We start from the raw sequence: 15,444 nt of genomic DNA on the forward strand, positions 1-15,444 counted from the left end.
TGACTCTTGTAACCTCTATTTTGGTGTATATGAATGAGGTTGTTTCCTTTCTACTCATGTCTCTTTAGATGAATGTTTATTATTGTTGGGTATAAAATACCCCCCGATCGAAGTTTGTAAAAGATCGACCCTTTCGGACTTCTCCGATAATGAGCTTCTCCATCCATCTACCGTGCCGCTCCAAAGGCTCTCTAGGCCTCACTGTCAGCCAACCTTCTACAGTGACCAACTATTCTCCGAACTCCTTCCAGACTCCGTCAATATCCAAGCTTCTTCGACAATGAGGTTTCTACAGAAATTAGACTCCATCCGAGTTTCTACAGCGGTCGACCGCCTTCAAAATTCTAATCGAGCTCCTGTGAGAGCCGAACTTCTACTATGAGCGATCTACTCCGAACTCCTACAGCGAGCGATCTACTCCGAACTCCTACAATGAGCGGTCTACTCCGAACTTCTACTGTGAGCGATCTACTTCGAACTCCTACAGTGAGCGATCTGCTCCGAACTCCTACAACGAGAGGTAGACTTCAGCTGAGCTTCTTCGTAGTCGGATCTCAGACGAGCTTCTATAGCGGGATAGGACCCACCAGCCAGATCGCTACTCCTAGCTCCCACGACAATCGATCTTCGATCGAGCTTCTACAATAAGTGGTCTCCTTTTAGCCTTCTGTAAGAACCAGACCTCGATCGAACTTCCATAACGAATGGATATCGGATGAGCTTCTACGACAGACGGACTCCGACAGCTGGATTCTTACAACGATCGATCACCTCCGACGTCTGCTGAACCTCCCCAGTGCCATCCCAAGTCCATCGCCGGCTGACCCTCTGCTAGATCCTTCATGAAACCAAACTTCTCCGGTGGATCATCTTCAGACGAGCTTTCACATCAGGCGAATCTCAGATGGACTTCTCTAGCAATCAGATTCCTATCGGGCTTCACCAACGGAAAGTCTCCATCCGAGCTTCTACAGTAGATGACTCCCACCTGTAGTATCAGCACCTAAGGTATCCGACAACAGTAGACTCATTAGCAGCCTCAAAGACATCCGAGCTTCTCTCAGATCGACGGGATAGAGAGCCATCTTGCTCCATCAAATGTCCCAACCGAGCTCCAGCCGACAGATCCAAACTCACTGGCAAGTCACAACAATGGCCACTACCCTGCTCCACTCTCTGCAACGGATTTCGTGTGGCTCCACTACTCTCTGGCAAGTCGCGACAACAGACACCACTCTACTCTCCGTAACAAACTCCACGTGGCTCTGAATGACCCCTGATGCCACTACTCTCCGTAACAAACTCTGGGCGGCTCTGAACAGCCCACTACCAGGCAGTTATAGATGTCGCTGTCAATTAGTTACGCACTCCATCTATAAAAAGGGACCCCCAGATACATTCTTCTCTGAGCTCAAAAACTCTATCTCAAAACTCTACTAAAATTCTCACTCGAGCACTCCATTTCTGTTGAAGTAGAGTACTGACTTGAGCATCGGAGGGTCTTACCGGAGCACCCCCAACTCTGGTTTAAACTTTTCTTGCAGGTCCCGATGGCGGCAGCGGTCATCTTGACTCCAGTAACTCCAGCTTCGGCAAAATTCTGCACTAACAGAATTGGTGCTAGAAAAAGGGCGCTGTGTCTTCGCAGTACCCTTATTCTTGAAGGAGTGCTCAATGGGACTGTCTCCAGTCATCTTCTCCAACATCCTCTTCTCCTTCTCCTACTAGATCTCCACCTGATGCCTCCCCGAATGGCATCCACCAGGCGATCCATGACCTCCACAGCTAGATCTCAGCGATCTCCACAAGACCCGACCTCGTCTCCAGCTTCCCAGGCTCCTCCTCCTTCGGTAATGGTGGTCGACAGATTCGTCCGATGCCAGCCTGAAGGTAGAAGGGATCGGCCGAGAGCTCTGCCACAGTGGGAGCCGTCAAGGAGGGAAGAACAGCTTGGAGATTGGCTTCCAATCGGGATCATAAACACCATCTCTGGAGGATCCCAGAGGGGAGCGGCCAGTGGATCGATCGAGCCGCCCAAGCGACAAAAAACTGAAGGATCTATAACTTTTACTGAATAAGATGCCCGGGGGATCCAGTTCCCCCATAATGATGTGGTTGTAGTTTCTTTAAATATCACTGATTATGATGTACGCTGCGTTCTTGTTGACAGTGGAAGCTCAGTCGATATTCTGTTTTACGATGCATTCTCAAAAATATCCATCCCTGATGGTCGGTTAGGGCCGATTAGCTCCTCGTTGGTAGGGTTTACTGGTGATGCTGTGCCAGTGGAGGGAGTAATAACTTTGACTGTAGTTACAGGTCAGTATCCAAAGCAATCCAAAGCACTGGTGGATTTCTTGATGGTGAGGGCGCCGTCTGCCTACAACGCAATTCTCGATCGATCCGGCCTCAACACCCTCCGAGCTGTAGTATCGACCTACCATCTGAAATTAAAATTTTCTACCAGCCAGGGGGTCGGAGAAGTTAGAGGAGATCAAGCCCTAGCAAGGCATTGCTATAATATAGCCCTGCAAAGAAGTGGTCAGCCTGACCCCTGTCCGGTTGATGGATTGGACACCCGTGATGACCTGATTGAAGAACGGGGTGGGCCAATGGAAGATCTTGTCTCAATTCCTTTGAATGATGGGAACGAAGAGCACATGGTGAAGATCGGCTCCAGCTTGAGGAAAGAGGTGCGGACACAACTTATTGATTTCCTACAAAAGAATACAGATGTTTTTGCTTGGGTTCCGACGGACATGCCAGGGATCGATGCCGAGGTTATGGAACACCATCCGTCTGTTGATCCCAAGCATCGACCAACGAAGGAAAAAGTTTGAAGTCATGCACCAGAAAGACAGATGGCAATAGTCGAAGAAGTTGATAAACTCCTGAAAGCCAGGTTCATCAGAGAGGTCAATTAATCGAGCTGGGTTTCCAATGTGGTCCTGGTTAAGAAGGCGAACGGTAAATGGAGGATGTGCATAGACTTCAAAAAACTGAATAAAGCCTGCCCGAAGGATAGCTGCCCTCTACCCAGAATCGACCAATTGGTGGATGCAACCTCGAGCTACGAGCTTCTCACTTTCATGGATGTGTTCTCTGGCAACAATCAAATTCGGATGGTGCCAGAGGATGAAGAAAAGACTACTTTCATTACTAACCGTGGCCTTTATTGTTACAGGGTCATGCCTTTTGGCCTCAAAAATGTAGGGGCGACATACCAGCAGCTGGTGAACAAGATCTTCAAAGAGTAGATCAGCCGCAACATGGAGATCTACGTGGACGACATGCTTGTAAAAAGCAAATCCTCGATGAACCACGTCGTCGACCTTGAGGAGACCTTCAGTGCCCTCTGAAAATACAAGATGAAGCTGAATCCGACCAAGTGCGCTTTTGGAGTAACCTCAAGAAAATTTTGGGCTTTATGGTATCGGGGAGTGGGATCGAAGTAAATCCGAAAAATATTCACGCCATCCAGGAAATGACCGCCCCGAGGTCAATAAAGAAAGTCCAATGTCTTTCTGGGAGAGTAGCGACCCTAAATCGCTTCATCTCAAGATCGGCCAAGTGGTGCCTGCCTTTCTTTCAGACTCTCAAGCAGCCAAAGAACTTCTGTTGGACCCCTGAATGTCCGCAAGCATTCGAGGAGCTGAAGAACTACCTCGGCTCATCTCCACTATTGGCAAAGCTCGAGCCTGGAGAGGAGTTGTTCCTGTACCTGGCGGTCTCCCTTATGGCCCTTGCAGCAGTTCTGATTAAGGAAGAAGCAAAAATTTAACAGTCGATCTATTACATAAGCCGAGTATTGAGAGACGCCGAAACCAGGTATACTAAGTTAGAGAAACTAACTTACGCCTTGTTGGTTGCAGCTCAGAGGCTCCGACCTTACTTTCAGAAATATACCATAATACTGCTCACCGACCAGCTGATCAAGGCAGTTTTGCATCGAGCAGATGGCTCTGGGAGGATAGCGAAGTGGGCAGTCAAGCTCACAGAGTTCGACATCGACTATCGACCTCAGCCGGCAATAAAAGCCCAGATACTAGCAGACTTCATTATGGAATGCACTATCTCGGAGGAGGCCGAGCTTGGACGAGATGGAGCCGATGACCCGGGACTTCGGTCGAACTCTCCTAAAGAAAAAACTGATCTCCCTAATGGTTTTTGGGCCCTCTACGTGGACGGTTCCTCCAATATGTCAGGCGCGGGTGCGGGCCTGATCTTGGTCAATCCTGATGAAATTATCGTGGAGTATGCACTGCGCTTCGAGTTTTCTGTGACAAATAACGAAGCAAAATATGAAGCTCTGATTGCAGGACTAAAGGTTGCCAAAGAATTGGAAGTAGATCGGCTCCAAGCCTACAGTGACTCTTAATTAGTGGTGGGACAGGTCAATAGAAATTATGAAGCTCGAGAGGACAGTATGGCCAAGTATCTCGAAAAGGTAAAGGAGATCATTCCTACCTTCGGCAGCTTCAACATCAAGCAGATCCCAAGAGCAGAAAATACCAGGGCCGACCTTCTCTCCAAGCTGGCTACACTAGCTCCGGCTGAACTGCCTAAGGAAGTCTTCTTCGAAATTCTGAGGTGCCCAAGCATGGAAGATCACAGCCTGTGATGGAGATCAGCCATGAGCCCAGTTGGATCGACCCACTGGTTGCAAACCTCAAGGATGGGGTCCTTCCTCCTGATGCAAAAGAAGCTCGTAAGCTTAAGAACTAGGCCTCCCGATATATCCTTTATGAAGACAAGCTATACAAGAGGTCGTACTCCTTGCCCCTCCTGAAATGTCTCCAGCCTTCTGAAGCCGACTTCGCCTTGAGAGAGGTACATGAGGGAGTCTGTAGAAGTCACCTGAGGGCCAGATCTTTATCCCACAAGCTGCTCTATCAAGGCTATTACTGGCCTACCATGTACCATGACTCCGTCGAATATGTCAGAAGATGCGACCGGTGTCAGAGATATGCAAGTGTACAAAGGTAACCTGCCTCCGAACTGATATCATTAAGTGCCCCATGGCCGTTCGCGCAATGAGGGATGGATATTCTCAGATCTTTTTTCATGGCATCCGGGCAGCGGAAGTTCCTCGTAGTGGCAATAGACTATTTCACCAAGTGGGTCGAAGCTGAACCTTTGGCAAAAATCACAGAAGCTAAAGTGCAGGACTTCGTCTGGAAGTCAATTATTTGTAGGTTTGGCTTACCCAGAACCCTCATTACTGATAATGGGCAGCAATTTGCTGGGGCAAAGTTTGCTGAATTTTGTGAGGACCTGAATATCTCCCATAACTTCACTTCGGTAGCCCATCCGTAGGCAAACGGTGAGGCCGAAGTGACTAACAGGACTCTGTTGCAAGGTATCAAGGCGAGACTTGAAAAGGCAAAGGGAACTTGGGCAGACAAGCTTTATCATGTATTATGGGCATACCGAACTACTCAGAGATTGCCCATAGGGGAGACCCCCTTCGCCCTAGCCTTCGGGACAGAAATCGTGATCCCGATTGAACTCAAGCTTCCGTCGGCGCGAGTTGTGACATTCGACGAGTGGCGCAACCCGCAGGATCTCAAGGCCAACCTCGACTTGTTAGAAGAAAAGTGGAAAACAACTCAAGTTCGGATGGTGGCCTACAAGTAGAAAGTAGCCCGCTACTACAATTCTCGGGTCAAAAGCAAAGTCTTCAGAGCGGGGGACCTGGTACTACGACGAACCGCTATCTCACAACCTCAGAATCAAAGGAAACTTGCCCCAAACTGGGAAGGCCCGTATGAAGTTAAGGAGGTGATCCGGCCCGGAACATACTATCTAAAAAAGCTCGGAGGAGCAGAGCTTCCACGACCATGGAATTCAGAAAATCTGTGGATGTATTATCAATAGCTTTACCTTAAATAAAAGTTTTATACTTGCATATTTTTCTTTTAGCATAAGCTTATAACAACAGGAAGTAACTCCCCCATACAAATGAAATTAAGTGTGTTAGGAACAGGAGGAGAACCTCATCCTAACATGAGCAAAGATGAAGGTCCGATTTCTTAAAAGATCGGATAGAGGGAGAGGCCCTTGCAACGGCCCTTATGTACCCCTACAGTCTTGTTAGGAACAGGAGGAGAACCTCGTCCTAACATGAGCAAAGACGAAGGTCCGATTTCTTAAAGACCGGATGGGGGGAGAGGCCCTTGCAACGGCCCTTATGTGCCCCCACAGCCTTGTTAGGAACAGGAGGAGAACCTCATCCTAACATGAGCAAAGACGAAGGCCCGATTTCTTAAAGATCGAATGGGAGGAGAGGCCCTTGCAACGGCCCTTATGTGCGCCCACAGTCTTGTTAGGAACAGGAGAAGAACCTCATCCTAACATGAGCAAAGATGAAGGTCCGATTTCTTAAAGACCGGATGGGGGGAGAGGCCCTTGCAACGACCCTTATATGCCCCCACAACCTTGTTAGGAACAGGAGGAGAACCTCGTCCTAACATGAGCAAAGACGAAGGCCCAATTTTTTAAAAACTGGATGGAGGGAGAGGCCCTTACAATGGTCCTTATGTGCCCCCACAGCCTTGTTAGGAACAGGAGGAGAACCTCATCCTAACATGAGCAAAGACGAAGGCTCAGTTTCTTAAAGATCGGATGGAGGGAGAGGCTCTTGCAATGGCCCTTATGTGCCCCCACAGCCTTATTAGGAACAGGAGGAAAATCTCATCCTAACATGAGCAAAGATGAAGGCCCGATCTCTTAAAGATCGGATGGGGGGAGAGGCCCCTGCAACGGCCTTTATGTGCCCTCACAGCCTTGTTAGGAATAGGAGGAGAACCTCATCCTAACATGAGCAAAGTCGAAGGTCCGGTTAATTAAAGACCAGATGGGGGAGAGGCCCTGGCAGCAGCCCTTGCGTGCCCCCATAACCCTATTAGAAATAGAAGGAGAACCTCATCCTAACATGAGCTGAAACTGACTGTCAAAAATAAGAGGAGAACCTCATCCTGACACAAACAAATGCTCAATCGATCAAGATCGGACAAGGAGGAAAGCCTCCTCAATGGCCCCTCTGCACTCTCATGACCCCATCAAGAGCAGAGGAAAGATCTTCACTCGAACACAGAATAAAAGAAGAGATGAAAAGAGAAAGCGACAAACTACGCCAGTGATAAGTGAAAATGAACTACACCAAAGGCTCAAGGGACCTCATCTCAACGAGGAAGAAAATTCTTGTTGAAAATCTCTAGTCCCTAAGGGCGAATCAGCACAGCAATGACCAGGAACCTTCAAACAATGCCGACATCAAGCAAGATGGAAGCCAAAAGGAGTTCGATAAATGATGACTCGAAGTCAGAACAGATGAGGAATTACAAACTACGCCGACGCCAAATGAGGTGGAAGACAAGGGAAGTTCGGTAAACAACCATTTAATACCAGAATGGACAAGGTAATAGACAATCTCATTTTCATTTCATTGGTAAAGTATACGTTACAAAGCCTTGAAGGCCAAAAACAAAAAGAGAAACGACCAGAGAAGAAAAAGAATACAAAAAAGAGAGGAGAAAAGTTCTAAGGAAGCTTGGCTTCATCAGACTTCGAACTCTCGATTCCGGCCACCGTTGAGGATTACTTTAAGTACCTGACTTCTTCTTCCAGCCCCCTTTTTGGCAATTACTCTAGCATAATCTTCAAAGTACATGTAGATGCCATCTTTTCCGCACCATGGGTCCCGCTGCCTCACAATGACGGCGGGCATGACCTTCTTTCTGAGGTCAGGTTCTCCCTCACAGTGACGACGGGCATGACCTTCTTTCAGAGGTCAGGTTTTCCCACACAATGATGCACATCAGGAAGCACTCGCTGTCGAAGGTGTGCCTAAGCACGGGCCCTGGACGATCAGGGCAAAATACGATCGGATCTGTCTCTTCTACCCTCGCCTTCTTCGCCGACCCAAAAGTTGCAGCGCCTTCCCGCTCGTGGGATCTGAGATTCTGGGCCAACATCCGAGCCGCATCCGCGTCCATATCTGCAACAAAGGATGATGGGCACAGTCTATGAATGGGGCCGCAGAAGCGGAGAAAGTTCTGGGGCTAACCTAGGCTGATATGAGGGATGCAGGGATGCAGAGATGAGGATGACTCGAAGGATGCCTAAGGCCAAGAGGGAAGGATCGAAGAAACTCCCATGCGAAGTGAAACCCCCGAAGGGGGGAGACGGGTTTAAATAGGCGACAGGGTCCAGAGCAATAATGACTGCGGGACTCCTCTAGCCAGTCCATGACCGCCGCGTGGCCCACTCGCTGTGGCAAGCGGCTGAAGGTGGCTGACAATTAGTAAAACCATTATTGCACCATACCTGGAGTAGCGCTCCGATAGAAATTTCAAAAAGAAAAAATCTTTTTCAAAAAGGCTCTAGTACCAGTGTACCGAGCACCAAAATATCTAGCAACCTCCGAGTGCGGCAATCGAGGGGGGCAACTTCGGTTGTGAGAATTTTTCTGTACTTCCTTCATTCGAAACCCGAACTCGAAAGTAGAGGGACTGGTGTTGGGTATAAAATACCCCCCGATCGAAGTTTGTAAAAGACTGACCCTTCTGAACTTCTCCGATAATGAGCTTCTCCATCCATCTACCGTGCCGCTCCAAAGGCTCTCTAGGCCTCACTGTCAGCCGACCTTCTACAGTGACCAACTATTCTCCGAACTCCTTCCAGACTCCATCAATATCCGAGCTTCTTCGACAATGAGGTTTCTATAGAAATCAGACTCCATCAGAGTTTCTACGATGGTCGACTGCCTTCAAAATTCTAATCGGGCTCCTGTGAGAGCCGAACTTCTACTACGAGCGGTCTACTCCAAACTCCTACAACGAGCGGTCTACTCCGAACTCCTACAGCGAGCGGTCTACTCCGAACTTCTACTGCGAGCGATCTACTCCGAACTCCTATAGCAAGCGATCTGCTCCGAACTCCTACAGCGGGAGATAGACTTCAGTCGAGCTTCTTCGTAGCTGGATCCTAGACGAGCTTCTACAGCGGGACAGGACCCACTGGCCAGATCGCTAGTTCTAGCTCCCACGACAACCGATCTTCGATCGAGCTTCTACAATAAGCGGTCTCCTTTCAGTCTTCTGCAAGAACCAGACCTCGACCGAACTTCCATAGCGAATGGATATCGGACGAGCTTCTACGACAGACAAACTCCGACAGCTAGATTTTTACAATGATCGATCACCTCCGACGTCTGCCGAACCTCCCCAGTGCCATCCGAAGTCCATTGTCGGCCGACCCTTCGTCAGATCCTTCATAAAACCGAACTTCTCCGATGGATCATCTTCAGATGAGCTTCCACATCAGGCGAATCCCAGACGGACTTCTCTAGCAATTAGATTCCTACCGAGCTTCACCAACGAAAAGTCTCCATCCGAGCTTCTACAGCAGATGACTCCCACTTGCAGTATCAGCGCCTAAGGTATCTGACAATAGTAGACTCGTTAGCAGCCTCGGAGACATCCGAGCTTCTCCCAGATCGACGAGATAGAGAGCCATCCCGCTCCATCAGATGTGCCAGCCGAGCTCCAGCCGACAAATCCGAACTCGCTGGCAAGTCACGATAATGGCCACTACCCTGCTTTACTCTCTACAACAGATTCTACGTGGCTCCACTACTCTCTGGCAAGTCATGACAACGGACACCACTCTACTCTCCGTAACAAACTTCATGTGGCTCTGAATGACCCCTGACTCCACTACTCTCTGTAACAAACTCTGGGCAGCTCTGAACAGCCCACTACCAGGCGGTTACAGATGTCACTGTCAATTAGTTACACACTCCGTCTATAAAAAGGGACCTCCAGATATATTCTTCTCTAAGCTCAAAAACTCTATCTCAAAATTTTGCTAAAATTCTCACTCGAGCACTCCATTTCTGTTGAAGCAGAGTACTAACTTGAGCGTCGGAGGGTCTTGCCGGAGCACCCCCAACTCCAGTTTAGACTTCCCTTGCAGGTCCCGACGGCGGCCGCGATCATCTCGACTCCAGCAACTCTGACTTCGGCAGAATTCTGCACCAACAATTATCATAGCCCTTTGGATGAATGAATGCTTAGTTGTTGGAAAATGTGTCCCAAAAAGCCAATCGTCAAGCTGTTGATGGTTGAGCAACCAAATATTGTAATTGATTTGTTAATAAAAAAAAATATATTTGGCATCTTCATCATAAGCTTTCATCTTCTAATGAACTCTGTTGTTATGATGAAGTCCTTAGGACTATTTAAGTTCGATAAAGAGAGAATTTATCGATTAGTCCTTAAAACTATTCACGACCAAATGATAGGCTGTTAATAAGGACGACAGCTTCTATCGAGCATAGGTCGCTGTAGGCCATATGAGTTGGTTGTCCTCTTAACCAAGGAGTCTAGAGACACTGGTATGGCATACAGGTGAGATGTAAGAGTACATCATCATTGAACGTGACCAACTCCAGAGCATTCTGCTGTCGAGAATGTCTCTGATGGGATATAGGTATAAGTGTCCCTTAGACTTGAGATCGCCTCAGTGACTTGCAAGCAACTCACTGTGCTTTGGTACTGGACTAACTGAATTTCTAATTCAGAGATGGAAGGCTTCTGGGCACAGTCAAGTACTTGCGAAGTCAGAGTGTGATCGAGATGGGATTGACCACTCCAAGAGTTGGAGAAGAATGAGTCGCTGTATTTCAATTAAGCAAAACCTTGGCCAGGGTAATCCATCAGATGGATTTGATATTTTGAAATACAATGTGGACAACCAGATCAGAGTTGACAGTTGAACTCTGGGGTGTCCTATGATCATTTTGGTCAAGAGAATGAATTATATGAAAACTATATCCGCATGGGTTCTAAGGATGTTGTTCTACACATTCGACCTATCCGATCGTCGGGTACCATTGCTAGATGGTCACTTCGATTGGTACAGAAATTTATTCCTATGCTACCGACTTAGGTTCGGACCTATGAGGTCACACACATTAGAGTTCATGATCCGATCGGATGGTTGATCAACGATTAAGAATCGTTCTAGGGTTAAATGATCAATACGATTGACATTTAACCTAGTACAAGTATTGCAGGAGGATCGATAAGCAATTTGATTGCTAATTGGCTTAATTTGATTAAGCCAATAGGCTGAGATTAAGTCTAATTAAATATGATTTAATTAGATTTAGTTTAGATTTGATTGAATCAAGTCCAATTGGTTTATTGGATAAGCCAAGTGCAAAAAAAAAAATTAATCCTAGTTCAACTAGGACTTGGATCAATCTAATTTCTAATTTGATTAAAAAATTAAATCAGATTTAAATCTAATTTAATCTGATTAAATTAGATTATTAATTGGGTTAAAACCTATTTTAATTGGGTTGATCTAATTTTGATTTGATTTAGTTTGGAAAACCAAATTAAAACAAGTCATAAGACAGAATCCTAGTAGGACTAGGATTCCACCTTGCGCCACATAAGCCTTCTCCACGCCCTCTCTCTTATTCAACGCTAATCTCCACTTATTTTGTGTGACAAAAGCCCTCTCCCAGATCTCTCTCACGTTCACAAAAGGTCTCCTCTCTTCTTTCTTACATGAAAGGTGGTTTGGATCAAATCTAAAAGGAATAAGTTTAAATTTCGAATTCTATGAGATAGAGTTTTAGAAATCCAAAACTCTTTCAATTTTGTACCAAATTTATCCAAATTTTTTTTTAATTTTTGTGGATTTTAGGGTATATATTGTGCACCCTTTTCTGGTAATCTATCCATGAAAATATGAAGGAGGTGCTCAAAAGTTGGGCATCCCTTAACTTGCCATGTTTGGATAAGCCTTGACTAGGTGTTTGACCTAGACAAGGAATCTATCATATCTCTCTATATAAGATGAGTTTATTCATGAAATTTTAAGAGAAGTCAGATATTTGAGATACCTTTGTTCCATCCAAAAATCAGAGAGAAATACCTTTTGGTCGTGGAGATATAAAAGATGCAAGTTTGGATGTCTAGAGAGAAAAACGTGAAGAAGAAGAGGGTCTTCTTCTAGGGTTTTTGTTTTCATATCTTTCCTCCATCCATCTTGAGTTTCCTGAGAGCATCTCAGATCTGAAACTCCTCCTTATACTTTTCATCTTTAGAAGAGTCCAAATCAAGAAGAAGGAGGCACCTGATCAACCATCAAAGAAGGATCAGTGCAGTACTAGCATACTGTGCTGATTTCCTGATGCAGGACTTCTGATCGAGATTCGTGGGCTCGTGTGGACGACTCCTAGAGGCCGGACATGTGTGCGGCTTGCAACATCATCCTTAAGCCCGGATCAGCGAGGTTAGAGCGTCTAACTTGCAAGGTAATAGATCTGATCTATTGTTTAATACACACATTAGATGTGGTATTAAAACATGTTGATATGATCAACATGTAGTTCATGCTATATTTATATATTTTAATTTTTGATTTAATACTATGTAATAATCATGTAATAGGATCTTAGATCTAGGGATTCTCTAGTTTTAGAAAATAAATTTTAATTTATTTTAGTCTTCCGCTGTATGATCTTGAAAAAGTTTCAAGATCTAACCCTGAAACCCTAGATCTGGTTCCTACAATTGGTATCAGAGCCTAGGTTCTTTATTACATGATTATTTATACATGCTTAGATTATTTTTTAGATTAGATCTAATTTATAATCTGATTATTAAATTTGAAATTAAAATTTTAGATCAATCACGAACTGCAAGGTTGTCCTGCTGTAAGGTTTACCCCTTACAGTGCAAAGGTTGTCCTAGTTTGTGTAGATCTATCTTTAATCATAAATTTATTAGATATAATCTAGATTAAATTTATGATTTATTAGATTTAAAAGATATTTAAATCTGAAATAAAATCTCTTTGTTAATAATTTTTGTGCAAAGAAATTGTTTAAAGTTGAAATTATTTCAATTACATGAATCTATTTAGATTAGATCTAAAGTAGTTTCATATTTATTTCACTTGCATCTTGATTATGAATCAAACATGCAATATGGTTGGTAGAATCATATTGTAAAATTATTTTACAAATATGAAAATTATTTTTTGAAAAGCCAAACCCAACCCTCAGCCCAAAACTTAATTAAGAATTAAGAAGTTGTTTGATTAGGTTCTAGGATTGTGAATTGAAGAACCTAAGACACAAACCATAACACATTGGGTTAATGGGTTAGTGGAAATTAGGTCCATTAATTGGGTTAGACCTATGGTTAGATTGAAGATGGACTTAATTAGAGAATTGACTAAATCTAATCAATTGTTGTCTTAGATTAGGTCAAGAATTCTCTAGATCAATTACAATAGTTGTAGTTGGTCAAGTCCATATCTTTAACGAGAACCAAATGGACTTGATTCTTGGCTAAGCGGTCTAGCACGAACTGTTAGGTTGATCTAATCAAAACTAATTAAACCAGTTGGTGTCTAAGGTAAACCAGACCGGTGGTTTTTAATTGGGAGCCCGCTTACCTGGCCATTTCTGATGGTGTCTAAGGCAAGCTTTGGCAGACCCTCCCACTGATCGAACTTACCTGACCTCTTGGTGAAATTATGTCTTAATCGGATCACTTGACTATTCAAGCTGACCCATGTCAGCTAGGTAAATCAGTATGACTGATTTAGGTGCTCCTAGACCAGTCCTGGTCTCCCTTAAGCTGACTTGGTGAAGCCAGTGGGAGGATCATGATAAGCTGGTTCATCTGACCTCATCCTCTATATTTTTTAAATCCTCTAAAATTATTAGATCCTTAAAATGATAAAGTTATGGAGATAACTGAGTCATAGCCTCCCATTAAGGTGTTTGATAATGAGTCCATTAACTCAATAATCATTGCAGACCCAAAGGCCTGGTGCTTGTTGACTAATAGAATTATCACTCATCATATGACGACTTGAAAGTGTCTCTCTAATGGTGGTTAGGTGAGCCAACCAAAGTTGGGCTTAATCATTCGTTGGTTAGATACACCAAGTATGATCATGTTAATGGTTGGACCTAACCGGATCCTTACAGTGGAGGCCAAAGCCTACTGATTAGGTTTTTGGGGCAAAACTAAAATTACTAGAAATTGTTTAGAGAAATAATTGGTTATGAACCTACCCTTAGATGTACATGGGTTGGCCAACCAAAGTTGGGCTTGTATGCAGTCTAAGTGGATTCTAGTACCCACTAAGGAATTAGGGTAATTCCTCGAATTAGAGGTAGAGGCTACCAATTCGAATAAAATAGTGGGAGAAACCTTTTGATTAAAGTCCAAATCTTTAGGTTTAATGAATCAATTACTAATTAGGTTATGATTCTCCTTTGTGCAAATATGGCCACTTCCCTATCGCTCCGATCATTGTTGGATAATGATAAGTTGGTGGGACCCAACTTCGATTGCTGGTATCGAAAGTTGAAGATAGTCCTGGAGCATGAACGGATCCTATATGTGATAATGGATCCTGCACCTGAGGAGCCAGCTGTCAATGCACGTGGAACAGTCAGAGACACTTACCAGAAGTGGCTCAGTGATCGGACCATGGTGCGCTGTATCATGCTAGCTACCATGAGCGATGAGTTCAGACGTAAATTCGAGATGGCTCAGCCAAAGGACATGCTTCAAGTGTTGGAGGATGCCTTTGGCACATCCGATGACGTCGAGAGGCACAAGACTAGTTGTTTCATCTTCAACGTCAAAATACAGGATGGTGCCTCTGTCACTGATCATGTATTGTACATGATCGAGCTGATGGAACGATTGAGCAAGCTCGGCTTTCCCTTGCATAAGCAGCTTGGGAAAGATGCAATACTAAACTCGCTGCCCAAGTCTTATCTCCCATTCCTCACTCATTATAGAATGACAAAGCCTGAAGAGAACTACCACGGGTTACTGGGGTTGCTTCAAAACTTTGAGAAGGATCACCAACTTCACAAGGAGTCGGTGAACTCAGTGGGAGGTTCATCTTCTGGTTCTCGACCTTTTAAGAAAATGGAAGAAGAACAAGAAGAAGAAAGTGAAGAAGGTGCAAGTTCAAGCTGGGACATCAGTGCAGAGTCAGACCAAAAAGATCAAGCCTGATAGTAGTCTATTCAACTGGCAAGCACCCTAGATTAGATAGTGTGTCAGATATCTACTTATGGCACTGTAGGCTAGATCATATAAACAAGAACAGAATAAACAGGTTGACTCAAGAGGAAATCCTCAAAGTTAGTGATTGTGAATCACTTCCAACCTGTGAGTCCTGTCTTCTTGGTAAAATGACCAAGTCACCTTTTACTGGAAAAGGTGAGAGAGCTACTGAGCTCTTGGGCCTAGTACATACTGATGTATGCGGGCCCATGAGCACCAGTGCTAGAGGTGGATATTTCTACTTCATAATTTTCATGGATGACCTATCCCGATATGGATATGTCTATCTGATGAAACATAAGTCGGATTCATTTGAAATGTT

The sequence above is a fragment of the Elaeis guineensis genome, chromosome 12 (genome assembly GCF_000442705.2).
Source record: "Elaeis guineensis isolate ETL-2024a chromosome 12, EG11, whole genome shotgun sequence".
NCBI classification, from domain to species: Eukaryota; Viridiplantae; Streptophyta; class Magnoliopsida; order Arecales; family Arecaceae; genus Elaeis; species Elaeis guineensis.